This window comes from Carcharhinus amblyrhynchos, chromosome 24 (genome assembly GCF_965287045.1).
Source record: "Carcharhinus amblyrhynchos chromosome 24, sCarAmb.v2.hapA, whole genome shotgun sequence".
In the NCBI taxonomy this organism is placed as follows: domain Eukaryota; kingdom Metazoa; phylum Chordata; class Chondrichthyes; order Carcharhiniformes; family Carcharhinidae; genus Carcharhinus; species Carcharhinus amblyrhynchos.
In genome coordinates, this window is record NC_137347.1 from 29,206,064 (window position 1) to 29,212,063 (window position 6,000).

General features: G+C 41.2%; 1 long non-coding RNA gene across 1 annotated transcript in view; it reads right to left on the reverse strand.

Annotated features, from left to right (window-relative positions):
• LOC145357874 (uncharacterized) overlaps nt 1-6,000 on the reverse strand; it is a 49,937-nt gene extending 43,937 nt beyond the window's left edge. The window contains exon 1 of the long non-coding RNA XR_013889381.1: nt 5,927-6,000. This is a non-coding gene — a long non-coding RNA (uncharacterized LOC145357874). The remainder of the gene's footprint in view (nt 1-5,926) is intronic.

Genomic DNA, 6,000 nt, shown 5'->3' on the forward strand with positions numbered 1-6,000 from the left:
GGGCTTAACAAGCCAATCAGCTATGTCAGCAGGCCAGGAAGCTCCACTACCACCTTGGATTGTTGGCCTTGATGGTGATACCCACATCTTGAAAATGAAAGATTACTAGCTACAAGCATACTTGTCTTTGAAACCAAATACATACTTCCTGAAGAAGGGTTTGAGTGCAGGGAACCTTAGGGAGTAACTTAATTGTTATTTGTTATTCGGTTTTGCCTATCCTCTCCTGAAGGCAGGGATTCTTCCTGGATAATGGTATGCAACTCACTGTTAATTCGAGTGGCCAATCCTCATGCCTTCGAGTCTGGACCATATATGTCAACAGGTTATTCCACTACATGGGGCATTGTGATGAAATCGATCTTTTCCTCCATGGCAAAGGCAAAGGATTTTTGGCTATGTTAACTTAGACACATGATCGTCCCAGCATAGCCTGTTACAGTTCATTGTTTCTGCAAGGCACAGAACAATGTATATTACAGTCTGAGAAACACACTTTGCTTTTTTTAGACTTAGATACCATTTAATTCAGCTTGGTCAGCAAGGCAGCTTGTTTGTGTACGAACAGATTCAGACATATCTTTGAACTTATTGTAAATGGTCGCTGCACTCGTGGGGACAAACATCCTTTATAATTGATGAACTAAAATTGCTGACCACTCCACCCCCACAATGATCATTTTGAACAGCCTATGTTCCTATGTATTATCAAAAGGATTATAAATGATAATTTGTGGCTAACATTCTAAAGTAATCGGGGGGAGAAAACTATCGCGAGTAACCATATTAGAATCAAACTATTGCACTTTAATTTGTGGTTAGTTTTCACCAAAGCATTAATGCAGGAAATACACTTGATTGGTTGATACTTTTGTTTTGAGGAGAACATTAAAACTTTGAAAATGTGTTGTTTGTACTGAATTCTGTTTCATGTTCTTTTAAGGGTTGGATTGAGTTATCAGCTATGATTCAATGAGTAGTAGTTTCACCCGAGTCAGAAAGTTGTAGGTTCAAAAGTTGTGAGTGCAGAAACAAGGCTGACAGTGCAAATGCAAAACTAAGGCATAGTTCCCCTCTCCTTGTGGAAATGTCATGGCCAGAATGAAACATAGAACTCCCAGTCTATCAACATAGTGCCCCATAATAGTGGCCATATCTGATATCTGGAAGCTTGTGTGTCTGTGACTGATAATTAAACTGGGACCTTTTGATCTGTTCATATTGGGTGTGACTTCTCGCCTTAAGGCCCTGAGGGAGAAAGGTTCAATTTCTGACAATTTGTGGAGATGGTAGCTGCTCACACATTCTTGACAAGATCATCATCAAGTGTGTCTGCTATTAGTTAGGTCTCCCTTCATGGCTTCCGTTAGACCTTATCCCTTTTGCCAGGTCCTTGCTGAGCGATTTTAATCCCAATCATATTCATTCATTGCTTGACATATCCTTTCTTTTGTTTGTCGTGAGTCAGGAAGCAGCTTACACTGATGCCAATCACAAGCTCCTGTCTGCATCACGGTCGATTAGTCTGAAAGGCCTCCATCTGCTGGTGAGTCCCTGACTTGGCACTGAGAGCCTTTTGTTGAAAGATGGCAGGTGTCTTTTTCCTTCATAGTGACCTTCATGTCTGACTCTTGACCGTGCTTAGCATCCCAGTAAAAGCTATTGCCTTCAAGATGGGATGGGGGTGGGTAGAATGAATAGGAATTGAAAGATATTTTCTCCTATTACATCATGGCAGGCAGAATTCAATACACAACCGCATTGGCCCAATGTTGCAGACATCTGTGTACTTTGACAGAGATTGACTTGTCAGAGGTTCTCTTGAGTATTGGTTCCTTTCCAGCTGTGCTCAATGTCTGTGAGTTGCTGTGTTTTAATGAGGCACATTAGTCTTTTTTTTTAAGTTATTCAAGGGCAGTATTCATTGCTCACCCCTAGTCTTTCTGAGAATATTCTTTGTAGCAGTTTGATGCAATTGAGTGTTGTGCTAAGCAAATTCATAGGGAAAGTTGGAGTCAACCTCATTTGGTTTGGGGGCTAGAGCCATATGTAGACCAGATCAAGTAAGGACAGCAGGTTTCCTTCCCAAAGCACTGTATTGAACAAGTTGGATTCTAGCTACAGTCTGACAACTTCATGGTCACTGATAACTTAGAGCAAAACTAGGAGATACTCTAAATTCAATTATAATTCCTAGTCCATAAAACACTTTTACTGACTCGGGCTTTTTAAAAAAGTCTCAAACTGCCCTGATGTGGTTTGAACTGGTCTACCTGAATTACTACTCCAATAACATAACCTGTCACACTGTCCATTCAAATAGTTTTGAAACATCCATTATACTCAGCAATCTTTGTGACTCTGATTAAAATTGCAGCAATTTTTGGAGTTGGTATTGATATGGATAGAACACATCTGGCTTCCCTCATTCTGAGCTCATTACTCGGCCAGAGATTTGTAGACTAGATTTTGACTTTGTGCGAAAGTATAGAATGGGTCATCACCAGGGAAGTGGTACTAAGCAAATGTTGGAACTTCAGGTTGACAAGATTCTGGATCTGGATGGATTTCATTCTAGGGTCTTGTACAAAGTGGCTACTGAGACAGTTGATGGGTGGTTTTAATTTTCCAAAATTCACTAGATTTGTGGAAGGTTCCATTAGATTGGAAAATAATATAACTTCTTTATTCAAAAAGGGGAGATAGAAATCATGAAACTGTAGTCCAGTTAGCTTGACATCTGTTATAGGGAAAATGTTGGAAGTTGCTAGGGCAGCACGGTAGCACAGTAGTTAGCACTGCTGCCTCACTGCGCCAAATGATCTGGGCAGGCTAGGCTTGTATCCACTGGAGTTTAGTAAGAGGTGACTTGTGAAGGGACTCAACAGTGTGGATGTGGAATGGATGGTTCCTCTTGTGGGAGAATCTAGAATTAGGAGGCACTGTTTAAATCAGCTGTGTCAGCAGGCCAGGAAGCTCCACTACCACCTTTGAATGAATGAATATGATCGGGATTAAAATCGCTCAGCAAGGACCTGGCAAAAGGGATAAGGTCTCACACGGAAGCCATGAAGGGAGACCTAACTAATAGCAGATACACTTGATGATGATCTTGTCAAGAATGTGTGAGCAGCTACCGTCTCCACAAATTGTCAGAAATTGAACCTTTCTCCCTCAGGGCCTTAAGGCGAGAAGTCACGCCCAATATGAACAGATCAAAAGGTCCCAGTTTAATTATCAGTCACAGGAGTTGGTCATTTAAGACAGATAGGAGGGAAAAACATTGGGGCGAATTTTCCTGTCGCATCCGCAATGAGAATCCTAGCAGGTGGGTGGTGGATCATGCAAAGGTCTGTTGACTTTGGGCAGGACTTTCAGGTTTTGGGGTGAATGTGGCCGGAAAATCCCACCCATTATCTCAGAGGGTTCTGAATCTGTGGAACGCTCTTCCTCAAAAGGTAATGGAAGCAGAGTCTGAATATTGTTAAGGCAAAGGCAGATAGATTCTTGATTAGCAAGGGGACTGGGAATGTGGCGTTGATGTTTAAATCAGATCAGCTATAATATTATTTACAAGTGAAACAGACTTGAAGGGCTGAATGGCCTACACATGCTCCTAATTTGTATGTTTGTTTGGGTGATCGTAAATCAACAGCTTGGTTATACATCTCTCCCAATTTATTTTTCCATTGGAGCCAATGGTTGTAAAAATGAGATGTACAAAGGACAATTGTTTCATATTATTGCACAGAGTCAAGATCTATCCTAGTATGTGCTTCTACAAATTCACAATTATGTGATCAGAGGGGAGATGAAGAGAATTTATTTTACTCAGTAAGTCGCTATGACTTGGAATGCACTGCCTGAAAGAGTGGTGGAAGATAATTCAATAATAACTTTCAACAGTGAGTTGGATAAATACTTGAAGAGGAAAAAAATTGCAGGGCTATGTGGAAACAGCTCGGGGGAATGGGACTAATTGAATAATACTTTCAAAGAGGTGGCACGGACACATTAATACTGGTCCAGAAAATATAAGATTTCCAGCATTTGCAGTATGTTGCCCTCATCCTTTTTATAGCTGTGTCAGATGCTGAAGAAAGAAAATTGCAATATGTTCCAGGCTCCGTTATTGCAGTCTCAGACCCATTTATTCATATTAATTATTCAGACAAGTGCGTTATGTTTCTATTTAAAGGTGCATTCAACTAACACATATCGATGGGACTGCTCTGTGTGTCTGCTGATGACTTAATAATAGATTTGACAACACACGCAGCAAACACTGATTGTGTACAAAGAACTCATCCAGTTTAAATCATCCTACAGCTATTTGATATATTCGTTGGATGCGCCATGGTTTTTAGCTTTTAGATTTCATATAGATCTTGTCTCCAGCTAAAACCTGAATTGACTTGAACTGAGGAGGAATCTGGGAGGTTTCTGAATTGTTGAAATTCCCAGGACCTTAAAACTGTTCAACTTTAATACTTCCTTTTACCAGCAAAACAATAGTGACAACATTTTTTAAAAAATGTACTTGACACTGGACACTTTGGTATGTCTGAGGATAGGAAAGATGCTATATAAGTGCAAATTCTAACTTCCTTTCTATGTAATTTACTGGCTTTTGTGGCTATTTTATTCAATCTTGGTTTTATCATTCATCCAGGACAATGCCCCCCTCACAGCCCTCACCAATAATTCCTCCGAATAAAGATACCAGATGGCTACCAGACTTTCCACTACAATGACCCAACCCAGCCCCACACTTCATGGGAATCTTTAATCCTTCAACCTCTTCAGCCTGTCTCCAACTAATAACACCATCTGCTCTGTTTTACAATTTATAGGGCATGTTGTCAAAAATCTCTCCCCAGTTTGCAACTGAGCAATAACTTGCATTGATAGAGCATCATTAATATAGTGAAACTTAACTTATTTCATAGGAGTGTAATCTGACATAATTTGACACAGAGCCACATGAAAAGACATTCGCACAGGAATAAAACAGTCAGATTTTAAGGAGCACCTAAAAGCAGGGACAGAGGTAGAGAGACAGAGAGAGATAGAGGGAATTCCTGAACTTGGGGCCGAGGCAGCTGGCAATATATCTGTCAATGGTGGAGCAAAAGTAATTTGGGATTCGCAAGTAGCCAGAATAGGAGTTACAGATCTTAGATGGCTGTAGGAGCACAGATACTTACAGAGATGGGTACAGCGATTTGGGGGAAGGGGTGGCTACACAAAACGAATAGTTGAATAGAAAGACGAGATTTTTAAAACTGAGGCAGTGCTGAACCAACAGTCAGTGTAAGTATGCAAGCGCAGGAGTTGATGGGTGACCAGGTCTTGGTACAAGTTAGGATATAGAATCCCCTCAGTGCAGAAGAGGGCCATTCAACCGGCATCAACAACAATTCCATCCAAGCCCTATCCCTGTAACCTCACGTATTTACCCTGTTAATCCCCCTGACACTAATGGACAATTTAGCATGATTAATCCACCTAACCTGCAAATCTTTGGAAGGTGGGAGAAAACTAGAGCACTCAGAGGAAAGCCACAGGGAGAACGTCACAGTCACCCAATTGAACCCAGGTCTCTGGCATTATGAGGCAGCTACAGAGATGTAAACATCTTTAGGGCGAGTGGAAGATGAGAAGTCATCCAGAAAAGCACTGGAATAGACGAGTCTGGAGGTAACAAAAGCATGGATGAGAATTTTGCGCTAATCTCAGCCAAAACAGGAGATTATTTGCAGCTATTGGCCTTGGTGCCAGTTCAGTACATCCTGCTGTAAGGTGTATATGAATGAGTGGGAAGTGATGACAGAATGGAACTGATTGGCCCTCAACCCTTTGCTTCTGTGCTGCATTGCAAGGAAAACATCCACCTCCTGAGACAAAAACAAAGCTATCAACTCACAGGCAGACATCTGTTGTCATTCTGTGCAGAGCCGTTGTGTTTACTTGCAGGTTTCTGCGTTTGGTAACCACACC